Genomic DNA, 21,168 nt, shown 5'->3' on the forward strand with positions numbered 1-21,168 from the left:
TAACAAAAGTGTAAAAACGTTTAAATGGCCCTCCTGAACATTTAACGTTTTGTCAGTTGGTCACTTTCTCCTGTACGACTACGATATTTTCATTTTACTTTCTATTTTCATGTGTTTGTTCCTCCACACCGAGTCTCTGAGGCATTCCGATACAACTACAGCCTTGTTTAATTGTTTCTGAGTATCACCATAGCTACTGATGTCGACTCCGAGATATTTGAATTTCAGCACCTGTTCAACGGTTCTGTTGTTAACGACTAATTTGCATCTAACTGGACTCTTTGATATGGTCATACTTTTAGTCTTGTCAGTGGATATTATCATGTTGAACTTTTCTGATGTCAAGTGAATTACATGTCAAGTAAAATCAAGGATAGAAGAAAATATTTTATATTTACTGACCTTTTATTTTTTATTACTATCTTTGCAAAATACGATAAGAATATTTTTAGAATCAAGCATAGCTAAGCAATTATTTTCTTGCGATTTCATTGTAATTGTACTCTATTATTATTTTTATTCCGATCCACACACTTAAAATGCCCTAAAGATTCAAGTATGTTGAGAGATATTTTTAATGACATTAAATTAGGCCTTATTTTCAGAGAAAGGTGGTGAAATGAAAACGCCTTAATTTTTTTCAACGAAGCTGTATATGTATTTTTTTAAAATCTTTTTGTAGCATTTAAGGAGTTTAATTTTATAAACACATGTTTATTTTATTAAATGTTATATATTATAATAATAAAATAATAAAACCCTTATCCGCACCCCAATGATGCATAGGGCACTGCGTCATATAAACGCAGTGTTATCTTGATCGTTTACACATGAAGGAAAGGTGATCAGCCCTCCGCTTCAGGTACGGTAATAATATTGAATAAATATTACAGTGAAAAAATCACTTATATTTATTTTACCCCCCTTGGGAATCGAACCCGGGACCTCCAGAACGGTAGCCGAGCGTGCTGACCATTACACTACGGAGGCGGACTATATATACAAATGTTATATATTCCGTAAATAATTTCACTTAAATAATTTTATACTTTTTTTATTATTTCGCGACTTCTAATTTTATTTATTTAAACGTCTTACACAAAAAAAACTTATCAAATGAAAAGTATAAGTGTTGTGTATGTTTAAGCGTTCTTATGTTTTACGAATTTTTTTTAATTTGCCCAATATGAGGTATTTCTTTAAAAAAATATTTTTTGATATTACATTTTCATATCTCTTTTCAGCATTATATAATAAAATCTAATTTTGTATGCTTTTGATATTTTATTTCTTTGAAACTCAAATATTAATCATTTTATTTTTCATTACTTTTGCAAATTTTGTTTTCAACTTCCGTAAATGTGTCAGAAATTTCTGTAATCATTCAAATTAATCTTAAATGAATATTTTTATCAAAAGAGGAAAGCAATTTTGTCCAGGTAGGTACTTAAAAAAAAACAGACGAAAAACTGCCTTTAAATTATTCAAGTTTATCAATATGCACAACATTTTGAGTATGTCCAAATACTTGTTATTTTGAGTATGTCCAATCACTTAAACCAGCTTCAACGTTCGTAAGCCCTGTAAATGCCCAGACTTACAAATTCTTCTCCATGTATGTTGAGATGTCAAAAAATAATATGAAAAATAACTCCTATTATTGAAGATAAAACAATATTTTTCTAGCGTTTCTTATATATGTGATTATAATCCAGGATTTGGACCTTATACTTAGAAAAGTGTTTCTGGTCAATTAAAAGTTTCTTTTCATCTCACCAATAGATGTCTCTAGTAAAGTTCTAGTGATTAAAGAACAGTGTTTTGAAATTGGTTCATTTATATAGAACTTCCAAGAATTTGAGTGTTCAAGACACCCTCCAAGGAATTCGAAGGTGCTTCTTGTACACATTACTACCCTTTATGTACAGAAAATGAAATGAATTCACCGGAAAGTGTTTGTCATATTATCATTCCTACCCTATAGCTACACCGTAGTCATATGCCATACTGAAAACACTAATGGTTTAATTTCAAATTAAACAATACATCTAGTCTGTTAAAGCTCTCTTACATAATGAACATAATAACATTTTTAGTGTGTTCAAATACTTTTTCACAAATCTGGATTATCTCAAATTATATGAGTTATTTTTCATTTATTTTTTAAAGATTTTGTATGTGCGGTCCAGGATTAGGACTTCATATAAAAATAAAAGAGTTTCTGCTTCAAAAAAAGCTTCTTTCATCTCACCAATGGATGTCTCTAGTGAAATTCTAATGATTCAAGCACTTTGTTTCAAAATATTTATAGAATGTAAAGAATTTGAGTAGTGTGGTTGTCAATCATGGGTAGAATTGGTATATAAACGTGCGTAAAGTGATTAATAAAACCATCCTGTGACGGTCGTAAGCCTCGTAAATGCACAGACTTCCATATAGTATATACTATATAGTATAGACTTTCGTAAAGTGTAGTTGTCAATCGTGGGTAACATTTGTGTTATTTATTTGAAATATTTTGTGAGGTAATAAGTCAATAAAAAATGTTTTGCGGAATGTTTGATATAATTCAGTGATTTTATAAGACCCAAATCTAATGAATTTAAACTAACGTGTGAACGAAATCCAAAAACAGTGTATATATTTGTCATAAAAAAAAATTTGCAAAATACATGTTCAATAATGGGCAGAATGGTGAATGTTCCACAGGCGTATTCAGTAATCACTTTAATGCCAACTCAGAAGTTCAGAGATACTTGAACTTCCATCTTATTTCATTTTGAAATTGTGTCGGGTTGTGGTCCCGTGGTAAGTGTCGCAGACTCTTGAGTCAGAGCTTCTCGGTTCGATCCCACTCTACAACAATTTGATACCTATTTCTTATAATGAGCCGCTTAAGCTCACAGGAATAGTATGAAACTGAAGTATATTTCTTCATAATGACAAAAACAAATATTTCTCTTTTTGTATATATAAAATAAAAACATAGATATTTTTTCTCAGATGCATTTGAGATACCTATAATCCAATATAGTTTTGAACCACACCTGACTCCCGTATTAGGAGCTTTATATATCATTAAGAATAGGGAGGCCTCCAAATGATACCCGTTAAGGATCATTATCCTTGAGCCTTACGCTTGAATAAAGGGCGGAAATTTAATAATCATGCTTTATACAAGACCATCACTTTCTTCCCTTGATTGAGAGAGTACCATTAAATAAAAGTCTCCGCTCTCGTGGTCTCTTGGTGACACTAAATTTGCTTTACGGATTTAGTCTAGTGGAGCCAAATCGGATATTATCATTACTACCTGCTTTTGAATCCCATTAAAATGTATGAAAGGGATCTCACATATAGTCTGCTGTAATTCCGAGACAAAAAGGGTAAGTTATGAAAAATTAATATGAAACTTAATTTTTCACTAGCTGTTACAATCTGGTTTTAAAGGTTAAAAAGAAGGTGTTTTCAAAATTGATCACAACTTAAGTGAAGAACGATATGCGGATGTCAAGAAATACGTAATGGGAATGTTTACTTTTACGTATTTAACTGATATTGACGTATTCAGCAGATGGTGCTGCCATTGAAATGTTGCCATGATAATTTATATTTGCGCCTGCATAGTGTAGTGATCAGCATGTTTATCTACCTAATTGAGGCTCAGGGTTTGATTCCTAGGAGGATAAAAATACATATCAGTTTATTTTCACTCAAATATGCATTTAATATTACCCTGGACTGATAATATTAAATTTATATTGCCTTAAGCGCAAGGCTGATAACCTTCCCTTTATGTATTTAGAGTGCAAGAGAACACTGCTTATAAACACAATTAAGAGCAAATAAGGGTTAGAAAGATTTTTATATGCAAAGTACAAAGACTTATTATTCCTATCAAGGATATGATAATTCAATTTTCATTATGAGTTTAATATTACAAACACTGAAATAATACGTTACATAATTTTATTATATTTCTGTAAATTAATTTCCAGAAAGTCCTTTATCATCCTTGAGTCTCTAATTTCATATACCTCGTTTGAGGTATATGAAAATAATATTATATTCTTTATACTTGAAATGTGTAATCTTTTTTTTTACGACAAAGCACCCTTGAGGTGATTTCTCACGAAAACGGCGCAATATAATTTTTAGAATAAATAAATGAATATATATATATATATATATATATATATATGTATATATATATATATATAAATATATTTATATATATATATATATATATATATATATATATATATATATATATATATATATGTATATATATATATATAAATATATTTATATATATATATATATATATATATATATATATATATATATATATATATATATATATATATATATATATATATATATATATATAAATATATTTATATATATATATATATATATATATATATATATATATATATATATATATATATATATATATATATATATATATATATATATATATATATATATATATATATATATATATATATATATATATATATATATATATATATATATATATATATATATATATATATATATATATATATATATATATATATATATATATATATATATATATATATATATATATATATATGTAAATGTTTTAACTAAAATATGTAATTTCATTGATTCGGCAGTCCCTCTGTGGTAAAATCTAACCATTTTTAAGTCATGTATTATTTAGTAAATACCTAAAATTTCTTAAAATCTACTATGACACGTGTTTCGATGTATTCCGCATCATTTTCAAATACTGTATGTGAACCTGATTCTAAATTTTAGAGTTGGGTCTTTGGGACGTTGAAGGTTGAAGAGGGAGTAGGAGCTGTTTCTTATTTTCATTTATTTATTAATTTTTTTTTTTTTTTAAATTTTTTTTTCTCCTCAGTGGGAACATAGAGAATTGTGGGGAGGTCTTTGTCATTGTCATATTGTTTATAATGGGTTTATTGTTATTTAAATTTTTATGAATTTCTATTGTTTAAAATTTTGCAGTTTATGGCTTTTCGTATTAAATATAATATGTAATGTTTACCAGTATGTTCAGCAGGATTATCTATATTTGAGAGCAAAATTATCAATAATGTTTTTAAGATAAATCTCAGCTTTTGTTCATGGTTTAAAATTAGAATTTAGTGTCGAAAGGTCAGACTAAGTAAGTAACGTTTAAAATTTCTATGTAAATTTATCGAAGGTTAAGTTAGGTATCAATGGTGTTGTATAAAAGGCTTTAGCTTGGAAGTATTTACATTAAATTATGCCATCCGAAGGTAAGGGTATCTTTGTTCGCGGTTGTTGGTAACAGTGAGAAATTTTCAAATGAGGCTTCGAAATAATATTGGAAATTCCTTTTAGCAATAATAGGAAAATATTTTATGTTTTTGTATTACCTTGAATGTTGGTTGAGTTCGAAAATTTTCTCGGTGTCTTCAGGCCCTGAAATAATAAGAGATTATTGTTTAATATGCCATGAAAATATATTCAAATTTACAAAAATACAGACAATATGAAGCATTGTTAAAAAGTTTTGTTTTATGATATGCATATTATAGATGTCTTAATGCTAATACATATGTATATAAAAAAAATGTTTATGTAAAAAAAAAATTATTACATATCGCTCACTCCTTATTCAATAATCAAAAATCGTCAATTTTCAGTTGTGCATGTTTTCGGAATGCCCAGTAAATATACTATATCCCAGCAAAAGAGGCATATTTTTAACTTAATATTTTCCCGCTTCAGGGCAGAAAGTGTTGTTTTTGAATTTTGAGGAAAAAGTATTGTTTAATTATTTTTTCAAATAAACTAAATATTTTTCAAATGGACAAAAAAACTTCAGGTTTTACCTAAAAAGATCTGTTGCAAAGTTAAAAGTTCAGTAAGTGGCTTGATATTTATTTTTAATACATTGTATTATAGTTTTAAACTTTAAAAACGTTCTCCTGATTTTTTTTTTCCTGAAGTATTTTGATTTATGACGTTCTTGAAAGGAGTGAGCGATATATAAACTGAATCAAATAGAAACAGTTTATCTTCAATACTTAAGTGGTAAAAAAAAAACAAAAAAAAAAATAGTTTAACCAATTCTTAATATTCTAAGTATATTTATTTATTTTTATAAATCCATAAACATTAAAAATAATTAATTTCAACAGTTTTTTTCGGTGTTATGTCCCTATCCCTGAATTCTAGTGAAAGAATAATATTTATTTACGGATAACTGGGGGAAATAAATTTATATAAACGGAGATTGTTTCAATATATAAACGGATCATAAATCACATAGATCGTTGATAAAACTTAATTAAAGCGCTCTAACCATTTCCTGTCGTGACCAAATAGCTTAATTTTTGCCAGAACTGTTTTATATGCGGTGATGCAGCACTAATGGTGCCTTAAAATAAATATAAAAAAATTTAACGGTTTTAACGTTTTTTTAATATGTTTATTTTTTGCATATTTGATATTTTAACATTAATTAAAAAGAATATGGAAATCTGGGTATTTACAGGGCTTACAATCTGTCAAAGACTGGTAAAGTGATCACTTTACGCACGTGAAACAATCACCAATTCTACCCATGTTTTCAAAAATTAGATGATTTTTAAATAAACTTCCTTCAGAGTAGGCAGATATAATAGAACGCCACACTAATTTGTATTTGTAAACTATATTCGATTCATCGTAATTCATGTATTTCTTCATACACACCGCTGATTATTCCGACTTCTGATCTGACCACTTTGAAGAAAATGAAATACTTGATCCTATAAATCTCTGGACTTCTTTTTTTACTAAATATATTCGCCTCATGAATTTATTCAAATGTTTTATCATCACTCATTCGATTCAAATGACCGAATTATCTCAACGCATATTTCTTAGCTTTATCGTTTATATTATTTTTTGACATCTCATCAAAGATGAACAAGAATATGGAAGTCTGGGCGTTTACGGAGCTGGTGACCGACATAGTCACTTTACACACGTGTAACATTCACCAATTCTACCCATGATTGACAACCACACTACTCAAATTTTTTGAAGTTATATATATATATGAACCAATTTAGAAACCTTGTACTTAAATCACTAGAACATCACTACAGGCATGTATTGATTAAAAATCTTTTTATTAAGCAGAAACTCTTATATTAATTTATCGATAATGCTTATATCAGACTGTATTAAGCTGATGATTTTAAAAATAGTAATAATAATAAAGGTTTTTCGTTTACTGGCATACAAATTTTGCTACATACTATTAGTAAAGTGACGTGAAATAAATCAAATGCTGTATAAATATCCATTGACTTGAAAAATTGATACATATCAACATCAAACAACTTAGTTACTGATCGTTTGTCGTCATGCAATAAACCCACAAATTTAAGAAATTAATTATTTATTAGGAAAATTACACGAAAAATGGGACCATTAATTATTTTAATTGTTACGTTTGACAGGTAAATTTTATAACTGTTAAATGGGTATTTAAAAATATGTTTGATTTCTCGCAATAAAAATATTTATTTCACCTTTCATATTATACGTTCGGTTACTGATCGTTAATTTTGATTAAACGTGAAACTCCCTTTAAAAATATCGTGAATTCAATCTTTTAGTAACGTTAATCGAAGAAAAAGATCTTAAAAATTTAATTTGGAAAGAAAATGTATCCACTCTCAGCAGTGATTAAATATTTTGTAACTGCCCTATAAAGGTCACACACATTACAGCTATGTAGAAAAGGTTCTTATATTGGAAAGTATAAAGTATATATATATTTATATATATATATATATATATATATATATATATATATATATATATATATATATATATATATATATATATATATATAAATATATATATATATATATATATATATATATATATATATATATATATATATATATATATATATATATATATATATATATATATATATATATATATATATATATATATATATATATATATATATATAAATATATATTTATGTATATATATATACATATATGTATATATATATATATATATATATATATATATATATATATATATATATATATATATATATATATATATATATATATATATATATATATATATATATTTATATATATTTATATATATATATACATATATATATATATATATATATATATATATATATATATATATATATATATATATATATATATATATATATACATATATATATAGGGTCCGCCATCTAAAGTTTTTTTTTTTTACTAGTGCTTATTTCGTGAATGGTAACTCTTAACTCATGTCTGATTTGACAGATATTTAGTTTTATCCTTCCGCTGAGCGAATATGGTTGTGTATACGCTTGAACAACGCTGGGAAATATTGCGACATTCGACTTACAGAAGAGGCCGATTTTGCCAAAAAAATCATCTTTTCGGATGAAGCTCATTTTGATCTTGGCGGGTATGTAAACAAGCAAAATTGTCGTATTTGGGGCACAAAAAACCCGCACGCATACATTGAAAAGCCGGTACACCGAAAACGAGTCACTGTTTGGTGCGGATTTTGGTCCAGAGGCATAATTGGGCCATTTTTCTTTGAAAATGAGCAAGGAGTGGCCGTTAGTCAATGGCGATCGTTATTGGGCCATGTTGAACGGATTTTTGTTCACAAAAATTGAAGAGGAGGATATTGGCAACATTTGGTTTCAACAGGACGGCGCAACGTGCCACACAGCCGAAGCTACACTCGATGTTTTGCGCCCCATTTTCAAAAAAAAAAAATGTTATTTGGCGGACCCTTTATATATATATATATATATATATATATATATTTATATATACATATATATATATATATATATATATATATATATATATATATATATATAAATATATATATATTTATATATATATATATATATATATATATATATATATATATATATATATATATATATATATATATATATATATATATATATATATATATATATATAAGAATACGTCATCTCTTTCATTTAAAACTTACATTATTTTTTTAAAATTAAAAGCTGAAGTAATGAAATGCAAATGATATTTTCTAGCGTTTCTCATGGATTTGATAAAAATCCAGGATTCGGACCGCACACACAAATGAAAGAGTTTCTCCTCAATAAAAAGCTTCTTTCATCTCACTATAGATGTATGTAGTGATTCAAGAACCATGTTTCGAATTCGAACAATAAATATAGTTTCAAGAATTTGATTAGTGTGGTTGTCAATCATGTGTAGAATTGGTGAATGTTACACGCGTGTAAAGTGATTACTTATACCAGGCTAGGATGGTCGTAAGCCCCGTAAATGCCCAGACTTTCATAGTATTCTTCATCTATGTTGAGATGTCAAACAATAAAATATAAAACAAAAATGAAGCGGAATGCATCAAAATACGTGTCACAGTTGATTTCAAGAAATAGTGGTATTAACTAAGTAAAATATTAATCAAAAACAATTTTTTAAAAAACTCGTTTAATTAGAGATAATCCAGATTTGTGCACAAGTATTGGATACTTAAATTTTCACTCATACAATTATTTGTATTCACGAATAACATATGTCATATTATGAAGTAGTACAATTTTTTTCATCAAATCCTTTACTGTTGCTTATTGTGTACCATAGGTACTGTAAATATTTTGAGGAAAAAATAATAATTTTTGTTATGCTAGCAATGACAACCCCTGATTTAAATGTTTGCGTAGTACCTTCCCTTAAGTGGTTTGCGTTTAAAAATAGCTGTCAAATATTTAAAAATAATATTTATAAGGGATAAATGCTGAAATAATGTTAGTTTATTTATTTTATTACTACAGGAAAACACTTCGTGAGGTTTAATTTGTTATTTAAACATGTTTTGTAACTTACGTTCCACAAACATTAAAACAACATATTAACATACAAGTCCTCATGAAATAAATGCTTCGAGTGCTTTATTTAAACATACTATTATCCTCCGTAGCATTTCAGCGTTATTTTTGACATGTTTCTGCGCCATTTTGCGCATTAGTGGAATTTAGTGCTAGCTCGTATTGTTGTTATACTGGCTTTACAGCTACGTAGTATTGTGCTAGCTCTAACCCTCGTTTCCAACAGTGTTATTAGTAGAAATGTGAGATAAAGTCGTAGAGAGCTGCGGTTTAACGAGAAAATCTAAAGGTTTCTTAGAACAGAATAACAGGGAATGGAAATAAACATTTATGAGTATTTAAATTATGATTATTATATCAAAGCAATGCATTTATGATGAAGTAAAACTTTACATTTCTAAATAATTCTAATTCAGAATTGTTTTTAAAATTGACGTTAATGATTCCATTTATTAGGGATTTACAACATTTTGAGTGTGTCCAAATACTTGTTCACAAAATCTGGATTATCTCCAATTACAGGAGTTATTTTCATATTATTTTTTGACATCTCATCTTTGATGAGATGTCAAAAAATAATATTAGGGATTTGTTTTCTTTTCAACCAAAATTTACATTAACTTCTATCCCTTCCATTTCTTGATGATTAAAATATTGATTTTAATATTATTATTGATGTTAAAACAATTTACTTCATATCTTGAGAAAATAATAAAAAAACAATCGTTTTTACTATTAAAATACATATGATATTTTAAGCAATTTTTTTTTGTTTTACAATATCGACTACGAACACCGCCAAAATAATAAAAGATGATTAATTTTTATATTGTTATTAAACCCCATCAAAATTATCTACATACTTAGAAGGATTTTTTCCAAAAAAAAAAATTATTAAAAACTGCATAACTTAATATAAATTATTTTATTTATCGATTGGCTTCGAAGAAAATAAGTTCTTCCTCAAACTGTTTTCTTCAAAATTAGTTTTGTTGTAAAAAAATGACAACTAAAGTGCATAAAATATTTGTAATAATTTTGTAAACGAAATTTTAAACTATAACATATTATTACTTTTAACATAATAAAATTATAAAATAAATATTTTTGGTTAGATGTTTTAGTTAAACTCTATGAGAAAGTAGGTAATATAAATTACTTACATCGTTAGAAAATAAGCTTTCCTGATAGCATTTTTTATTATTATGTGTGATAATATGACCTAAATATTTCACAAGCTCTTTATGACTCATTTACGACAAACGTAATAGTGCCTGAAATACTGTCAATTAGTATCCCGCTTGTTTTTACAAACTAATCACACATCAGTTAGCCAGAAGCGAGAATTACATAAATATTTGCACAATATATGTCTAGTGGTGACGGGTCCATTATGTTTAATAAGTACCTACTCAAAATGTCGTTAAATAATAAAAGGTACTAAACATTTAGTAGTTGTATGAAATCATATTTATTTGGCCAAATTTGAAAAGCTCAATGAACAAAAAAAACAATATTTCATCGATAAACATCATATTTCTATCAGTAAATTAAATGGATGAAAAATGAAATACTGAAATAAAGTATCTGGCTGAAAGATCAAGGCTAAAATCTATATAAATATCTTATTGCGAATAAAAAATGTATGAATTGCGTTAGTTTATCCTAAGATAAACTAACTATGTTTTGATTCAAAACTACAAATGACTTTAAAAAAAAATATCATTGAATTGTTTCGGTGTCATTGACTTTCGAAAAATAATATTACCGATTTTAAAAATTAAATTATATTTTTCTTATGAGATCACTTTTTGAAATGAATACCTCGCTTAGATGTTCATTTTTTTTTTTGAGAAAAGGGAATTATATAATTTGAAATAATAATTAATATGTCCGCCTCTGTAGTGTAATGGTCAGCACGCTCGGCTACCGTTCTGGAGGTCCCGGGTTCGATTCCCAGGGGGGGTTAAATAAATTTAAGTGATTTTTTCACTGTAATATTTATTCAATATTACCCTGGACTGGTACCTGAAGCGAAGGGCTGATCACCTTTCCTTCATGTGTAAACGACCAAGATAACACTATGTTTATATGATGCAGTGCCCTATGCACCATTGGGGTGCGGATGAGGGTTTAAAAAAAATTAATATAATAATTAGATTAAATATGATTTGTATCGCTAACAGTTGACAATTTTGGCACGTAACATTTTTATTTCAAACAATTTGTTTTACTAGATTTATGCGTATGTACAAAAAATATTGCCTTTTGACATTTATTACAAAAATTTGCTCAAATGTCGCAACCAATTAATGATAAATCCGTTAAAAATAAAAAGCCACGAGTGATGTTAAAATTAACTATAGTACATAGTTATATTTTCTCGCGTTTACGTTACCTCGTTCCGTAACTGCCTTAATTTAGAAATGTTACAGGGAAAAACGTTTGTTAGAAATATTTGCAAATTTTTATGAATACAGTAGACGCGTTGTTAAAAAGTAGTTTTAGAGAATACAAGTTTAAATTCCCATTCAAATTGTGTCTTAGTTTATTTTTCGCATAATGTTTTAATGAAAACATTGCCTTATATTTGATATTCACTTTTCTCGATAAAAGCATTGACTTCCAGGAAGTCTATTTGAGAAACATGAAATTACTCTAAATGTGACAAGTATTGGAAGTTTGGAAGTATTACATACACAAAGTGATTGATCGCTCTATTTGATCGGCGTTTCAGTGTTGATGAAATTATTTTGCGAAGAAAGGTTGGCTTTTACTAGTGTGCATACATTCGCCTAGTAGATATACGCAAAAATACAGTTGTGATCATAAATTAAGGAATACCAGTTTACGATTTTTTTAAAATACAAAAAATCGTATCTGGTTCAATAATATCTAAGCCTGTACTATAAAAAAAACTGAAATACAGAATTACACAAGTACACAAAATTTTGTTTTAATTTTTTGAAGTCCGTAAAAAAACCTGATGGAGATGTTCATGTTCCCTCCCGTCCGTAAAAAATACTTGCTAGGGTTTGTTGTGATTTTTTTTCCATTCTCTTCAATGCAAAAATATATTATCCATTAATATATTTACACCCGAGAAGAAAATGCTATGGATAAGAGTATTAAGAAAAAAAGGTAATTTTTGACATTCATTTTAATTTTTGTATTAATTGGATCGACATTTACTTTGAAACATTGATTGTTAATTTTTATAAGTCCTCATCATGTTATTGATATCTATATATATATATATATATATATATATATATATATATATATATATATATATATATATATATATATATATATATATATATATATATATATATATATATATATATATATATATATATATATATATATATATATATAAATATATATATGTATATATATAAATATATATATATATATATATATATATATATATATATATATATATATATATATATATATATATATATATATATATATATATATATATATATATATATATATATATATATATATATATATATATGTATATAAATTTGGGGATCTGACAGCCATAGGACGGACTATATGTACATAGTTGTATAATCCCGCATAGTATAATAATGTGATATTCATTCTCACTATTCACGGTACCTCGATCGATAATGGTCGATTTGCGGACCGTCAATTTTCACACAAGGGTCTTGAAAACAAGGATGATATTCACATTTTAGCAGTATTTTCTATTGAATACTTGAATATTATGATATTAGAGCTTGGCGTGATATTTCCCGCTCCCTCGCCACAGATTCCGTGCATTATTTGATTTTCGCAAGATTGATTTATGTTTGTTTTTATCTCAGTTAGAGGGATTGATTGACCCCTCGGTTGAATATATTTCCAATATCGTATTTCTAAAAATTCATCTGAGAGTAAAGAAATTGTCAAAATGCTTAAAATTATTATGTGTTCACAAATAATTTAGGTAGTGTAAAGGCAAAGGGGTATACCTGTCTCAGACCTAATTTTACAGGAGAGCAAAAACAAACTTGTGAAATTAAGTAACTCATTCGTTTTACGTATTTTTATATGTACATATCTTAATAAAACTTAATAAGTATTGCAATTACAGGTTTATCCTATAATCAGATTATGGAATACACTATTTTAGACATTTTGTGGAACAAACTTAGAAAATGAAAAATTTGACAGATTTTGCCATTACACAACCGATTTATTAAAATTATTTGATAAAACATTATAACATTGATAAATGAAAATAATACTCCCTTTCTATGACATTTTAGTCCCACGTTTGAGGCTTATTATATGAAAAACGTATAATAGGCCTCAAATATTGGAATGTTTGAGGCCTATTAAACGTTTAAATAAGAACGTAATTAATTAGTATAGGTTTGAGAAGAAAATTAAAAAATAAATTAAATTTAATAAAATTTGAATTGAGGAACGTAATTATTTAGTATAGGCACTATAGGTAAGTAGTTAGGTAAGCTAGGTATCACTTAGTAAGGTAGGGTAGGTACTGGTTGCGTTTTATATATCAGCTCAGTAAGTTAGGATAGGCACTACTTTTCTGCCTATATGGAATGCAAGCCCCTGAGTATATGTACATATCACCATCTTTACTCATTATGATAAAGTTGAATAGTTTATTTACAGTCGCTCTCTTATGACGCAATCGTATAATATCCCAAGAAAGAAAAATCATGAGAAAATGTGTTAAAATAAATTCTATTCAGGAGAGCACATTCGACTAGATGTAAAGATGAAGATAATTATAGGATAGTACTAGCACTAGTATGTCACGAAGGACCGATGGGTGTAGCATTTTGTTCTCTCTGCCTGCCCCACAGGGCAATACGTAATGGATTGGGAATTACTTTTTTAAATTTAATTTTTGTTTTTTAAGCTAGCTTATATAACAACTAATATAAACTATTATTTACGGTTAATTTACATCTTCTATATATTAATATTTACATCTCTTTACAGTAAACAAACATTTATTTTTAAATTCTTTCAGACTCTTTTCATTTTTCATACATTTAGGCATCTCATCGTACATTTTCAAACCCTTTTTTTCAGTTTTTTTTAGCAATGGCAGTCTTATTTTATCTTTATTTCTAGTAATATGTTCATGACAATTTTTGATTATAACTATTTTTAACTATATAAAATATTTTCGTAATTTATAGTTTAAAAATTTTTGTATAAAGATCAGCATATTAAATTTAAGCCTTTATTTTATAGAAAACCAGTTTAGTTCTTCATATTTTTTTTCCATATTATTATATATATTTTTCTATTTATCTATTAATAGTAGTAGTAGTAGTAGTAGTTCTTATATCCCTTTCTTTAACTTAATGTTACAATAAGTCGATTAAATATTTTAAGCCCTCTATTATGACTACAAATGCAAAAGCTTTTTGAGCAAATATGATAATTTACAATAAATTTTTGAAATATTACATATAAAATAAATAATAACGAAATTGCAACCAATATTTTCCTAGTCGGGGAAAAATGAGTCAAATATTCACGCGTAGCGTAGTAAAAGAATATCTCATCTCCCGTATTGTTCGAGAAATTCTCTGGGACTTTCGATGGATAATTTCTTTACAGGTATTCCTTCTTTACCCGTGTGACATCTGTTCATAAACAAGTATAGACGGAGGCTGTTCAGGGTCGCTCCTTCCACCCCCAATTTGTGGCCGCCTTGGGACGCGACTGGTGCACGGCCCCGGGGCTGTCAGGAATAATGAGGGACTTGCGACTGAGCCTGCGAAGACAACGCCTATAAATCAGCCAGGATTAACCTCTGACAAGGCGACTGCTGAGATCGAATTTGCAAAACATGCGGGGCTTTAGACGACCCCAAGAATTATACCGATTAAAATAGACCTGTAGATGGAAGCATCTGTAGGTTCTGAAAATAGTCGTTAAAATAAAATAAATATAACTCAAGTGGTAAAAAACAATTGTTCTCACATTTCAACGTGTTTATATATGAAGATGGTGAAGAATTTAAGTCTGGGTATTTATTTAATTATTTATATACGAAGAAGAATTTAAGTACAGGGTTTATGGCTTGCCATAGCCTTGTAAAGTAATCTGTTTACACACGTGTAACATTTACCATTTTTACCATAGTGAGATGTCTTCGATATTATTTTTTTTTCATAACTGACCTATAATATACCCAAAATTCAGTTCACCTAAAATTTTCTTTGAAAAAACATCTCTTGTTTAGAGTATAACTGTATTTTACGTACAATTTTTCAAACGCTTATTGACTCATCGGTCAAAAATCGCCGCGTTTAATGTGTTGATATTGCACATGTTAAAACGCATTTTTTGGAGTATACGACTATAACCAAGTTCTAAATATATTATTTTATTTTTTTATGATCCATTATAGGTTGGTTAAGTCATCACTTTATAAACGTCCAAAATTTGCCTTCTACCCAGGATTATTAACCACACTATTTAAAAACTATAAAAAAATGGAACTCCTAGATATATGATGAATCTCATGTCACAGTATGTACGAGTTTACAACAGCCATCTTTATTAGATTGATAAAACTTTTATTTACCAGAGAACTTTTTATTTGGATGTAAACAAGATCCGAAATAAAGATTATTTTTACCAAGGAAACGCCTGAAAACAAGATTTTAAATTTTTTATGCAACTGATAATTTGACTAGTTATTTTTATTCACAATCAATGTTAACATTACTCTTAAGTGAACATAACCTTGATTCGTAAACAAATATTTGGACACACTTAAATATTGGACATATTTTAATTTTCATAAATGTGAATAAAAACACCGGTTTTTTATAAATTGTTATTCATTCATTTATGTTTTACTTAGTAAATACCACTATTTCTTAAAATCTATAGTTACACTTTAAATTAAGGACAATTCGATATTTAAATATAAGAAATAATAAAATTTAGCTTTTTTATTAACAAATATTTCTTAAATTAGTTTCATCTCAAATTACTATCATCTCTCTCGCCGACACGTATCACACATATAAATTTATCACTGGCGAAGACTTGGCATGGACCCCTATGGTACGCGATGGGTTGAAATTGGTTTCGGGATTGATAAGCCAAAGAAGATATGGGTTTAAAGCGGAACGTCGGCAGAATAAAGTATAAACCATATTAACACCGTATCAGGCACCATTAATCCGAGGTTTGCACGTAGATAAGCCAGTAATATTTTTATTAATGCACCTAGATAAAGTCGGGAACCAATCCTATTACTTGTACGACGTCACGACTCTAAAGGGTTTATTTTCGATCTCGAAGATACTTAAGCTTTTAATAGTGAATGGTGGTGCATGAAAACTTCCCGAGGAAAAGTAATGAATGTCAATTATATACGGATACAGAAATTGGATTTTAATATTTTAAAAACCTTTATATCGTTACAGCACCGAATCAAGACGAAGATTATGCTCTCCTCCAAAAGAAAGAAAAAAACTACCTTACTAATCGTTACGGTTTCTCTCCGTAGAGGTAGACAGAAAAAATAAAACACCACAACGTCTTTGCAAAAAATCTTTGCCTCTTCAACATTCGTGCATATCTTCATAAAATTCAATTGCCAATTATTAAGACTTACGCTTAATCTGCCTCTGTTTCTATTTTCAACTCCATTCGCCCCATAAAATTTGTTTTACTTTTCATTCTTCACTCATTTGTTCCACACGCCCAAACCATCTCAACACACCTCTCTTTACCTTACATTCTTTCATTATGTCAACATTCAAACATCAATAACACATCGTTTTGCCGCACATTCGTTAGATCGGATGTGAAGTTACCATTCAGTCTATTTTCATCCTTCTTTTGACAACTCCATCCTGCACTTTTGTACTTTAGAGTTGGTACTAGGACTCCGTTATGTACTTTTAGTTTAGATTTCGTGCACATTTTCAAATTAATATTTCACTGCTAATAAAAACCTTAAGTTTTCAGCAATAGCACGCAGAAGATGTTTTCAAATGAAGCATAAATATATCTTCTGAAATTTGAGTAGTATAGCTTTGAATCATGAGTAGAATGGTGAACGTTATACGTAAATAAAGTGATCATTTTAATCAGCTAATGACAAGTCGTAATCCCTGTAAATGAGCATACTTTCGTATTTATTATTTTGAGATATCAGTAAAAAAGTAGTACGCGAAGTAGGTAGTTCAAAAGTGACAACGTTTGAAAAATTTAATTTTATTAAAAATAAGCAGTCGTTGTTTCCTCCGAGGAGTCTTTAGATGACAGTTTATCTTATTGGGTACATTAACTTAATAAGATAAATTGGTATCCTTAAAGCGCTTTTGAAGTTATTTGATACAAGCTCCTGGTACAAATCTTCTGCAAATCTCTTGTGTCAGAGCCTGAGTTAAGCTGAGACCGTTCCTAGATAACATCCAGCAAATCTTTCTCTATGTGGTATGTGAAGTTCGGAATATAACTTCAATTTAAGCTGTAAACATAAATTAATTTTCTTAGGAAATTTTGTTACATTTTTCTATATTCCTTAGTGAAATTTCATTGCTTAATCTAATATTTAATCGAAAATAAGGATGATCTTATCCTTATTTTACCAGATATGTACATTTTTTATCCTTTTTCCAGTTCAAATTTAAATGAAGAGTTTTTTTCCATATTCTCAATTCTTCCAAATTTAATTAATAGTAAAAATAATATTAATAATAAAAATTTAAATTCTAAAAATAAATATTATTTAAATTGAATAAATATGGATTTCATTTTATTTTTATATTTTCACTACACAATTTTTCATTTCAAATTATTGTCTATGTTAATTATTTGAATTTTTTAGCTGAAATGTATTTGATAAAAATTATAATTTTATGTTCAACTATTTTGAAAAAAAAAACCCACTTTAGCTCACGAAAAAAATATGAAAATGCAACATTTTTGTATTAAATAAAACAAATATTTCTCTCTTTAAATAAGAAAATGTATACGTGTATACAAATTTAAATTTATTACATACAAAAAAATGAGTAAATTTTTTTATTTAATTTGTTTTTGATTTTTCATGTCATTTACATACATTAAAAAATGTCACTGATTATTTTTTTTTCTTAAATTTGACAAGTCAGAAACTGAGAAATAACCCTTGTGGTACTCCAGATAAATTGGTAATGACTATAAAAATATTATTACTAAACAATTGTTTATCACCACCACAATTACTAATCAACCACCACAATTAGTAATTTTTATTATTTTCTTTTATTATTAGGTTACCCTTATCTCATTTGATTCCTAATATTGGAGTATTGGCTGAAGTAAGTATATGTTGCGGTTCTTGCAATTGCGAGCATATGACTCGGAGCCTAAACCTACCATAAACATTGAATTAGTATTTTTATTGTCGCCTCCGCACACACTGGCGGAAATTCCATCACAATAAACCTTAACTGTTTCATTATTTGTATTGTAGTTACGTAACATGTAACATATTGCGTATTTCAAGGTTTAATTTATTATACGAATAAAACCTTGAGTATTTTTTTTAAAAATAAAAGCATATATCTTAAATGATTAAGTAAAAAATGATAATCAAAGCTAAAATATCGTTGGTTTGAAAAAATTGCTACAAAATACAAAAAAAAAATAAACAAAAAAACCTTAAGCGTTCTTTTAAGCCTAACTGAATGAGAAGGTAATTTAAAAAATCCTGAATATGACTAGTATATAGGCAAAAAAATATTATGTTATTTTTTGCCTAAATACTAGTGATAAAATTGATCATATTTTTGCCTATGCAATTTTCCAATAAAACCATTCCAACACTTATTTTATTTTGCATATAAATTAAAAATCATTTTCTTGAAGTAAGAAAATTACAGACCCTAGTGGCCCAATTTTAAAATTCTATAATAAATTAAGTGAATTTAACTGAGTTAAAATAAATACTATATCAGATTTGCTTTTATCCTTAAAATTATAAATAATAATCGAAAAATAACAGAAACCAGTAACCGTAAAAAGTGAACATATTGTTAAATGTATGCATTATTCTTAATTAGATGAACTGCAAGTGTTTGTACTGTCGATCCTGAAACGATTTTGTTTTTTACGAAATTGAGCTTCTAATGAATAATTGTTAAATCATTTATTCAATAATATGTCATACTTTATAAAAAAATATAAAAATTATAATTTTGACAGTTTTATTGTTAAAATAAAATATGATAAAAATTCATTTACATGTCCTTTTTTTAAATAATTTTTAACTACATAATTAAACAGGTTAAAAGATTTTTCAGTTTTATTTGATTTGATAAGTAAATGAGTTTTGTCATTACCAATATCATCAACGATATAGAGTAACAACGAAACCCAGTCACTAGTCAAATTAAATATAAGTAAGTATATAAAAACTATTTTATTGTGGTTTTATTATGTTAAATACAATTAGTTCCACAAATAAATTTCAGTACAAAACATAAATCTCATATACACAATTTTAAAAATGACTTAAATATATCTTCTTCAAACCCTTATCCGCACCCCAATGGTGCATAGGGCACTGCATCATATAAACGCAATGTTATCTTGATCGTTAACACATGAAGGAAATGTGATCAACCCTCCGCTTTAGGTACCAGTCCAGGGTAATATTGAATAAATATTAGAGTGCAAAATCACTTACATCCATTTGACCCCCTCTGAGAATCGAAACCAGGACCTCCAGAACGGTAGCCGAGCTCGCTGACCATTGCGCTATGAAGGGCGGAAATATATCTTACACCCGAAAAATCAAAACGCCATTTTATGTGATAATTTAAAGTTTAAAAAAATATACACTCTGTACAAAGCAAACAGTGTAACCAATATAATGTAGTACAGTTTAAGATCGGAGAAGAAATCTTAGTTAACAGGGCTCTAAAAATATTATTTTGTCGCCTTTGCCCAACAATACAACGAGACCAAAATAATATCGTAAAACCAAAAAAAGCGTATATCGAAAGTTGATTAAACGTCCCAACGCCCGTATTTTGTACAAGGCTCGTTTTCTCAGAAACCGTCGACCAGCCATTTTTTTTATTGCTAAGTTATAAAAAAATATGCTATTTTGGTATGGCTGCCATTCACATAACATTTACACAAAAAAAAACACATTTTCGAAATTAATATATATTAACAAACGAGACAATTTAAAGTGAATCGTATAAAGTGTAGGTTAT

At 27.6% G+C, this 21,168-nt stretch overlaps 1 long non-coding RNA gene across 1 annotated transcript in view; it reads right to left on the reverse strand.

The window, feature by feature from the left end:
- Nucleotides 1–21,168, reverse strand: part of LOC148308464 (uncharacterized) — a 158,744-nt gene that overhangs the window by 122,403 nt on the left and 15,173 nt on the right. Inside the window, exon 2 of the long non-coding RNA XR_015837682.1 lies at nucleotides 5,418–5,463. This is a non-coding gene — a long non-coding RNA (uncharacterized LOC148308464). The remainder of the gene's footprint in view (nucleotides 1–5,417; nucleotides 5,464–21,168) is intronic.

This window comes from Brachycentrus maculatus, unplaced genomic scaffold (assembly GCF_059751285.1).
Source record: "Brachycentrus maculatus isolate JH-2025_06_01 unplaced genomic scaffold, ASM5975128v1 h1tg000165l, whole genome shotgun sequence".
In the NCBI taxonomy this organism is placed as follows: Eukaryota; Metazoa; Arthropoda; class Insecta; order Trichoptera; family Brachycentridae; genus Brachycentrus; species Brachycentrus maculatus.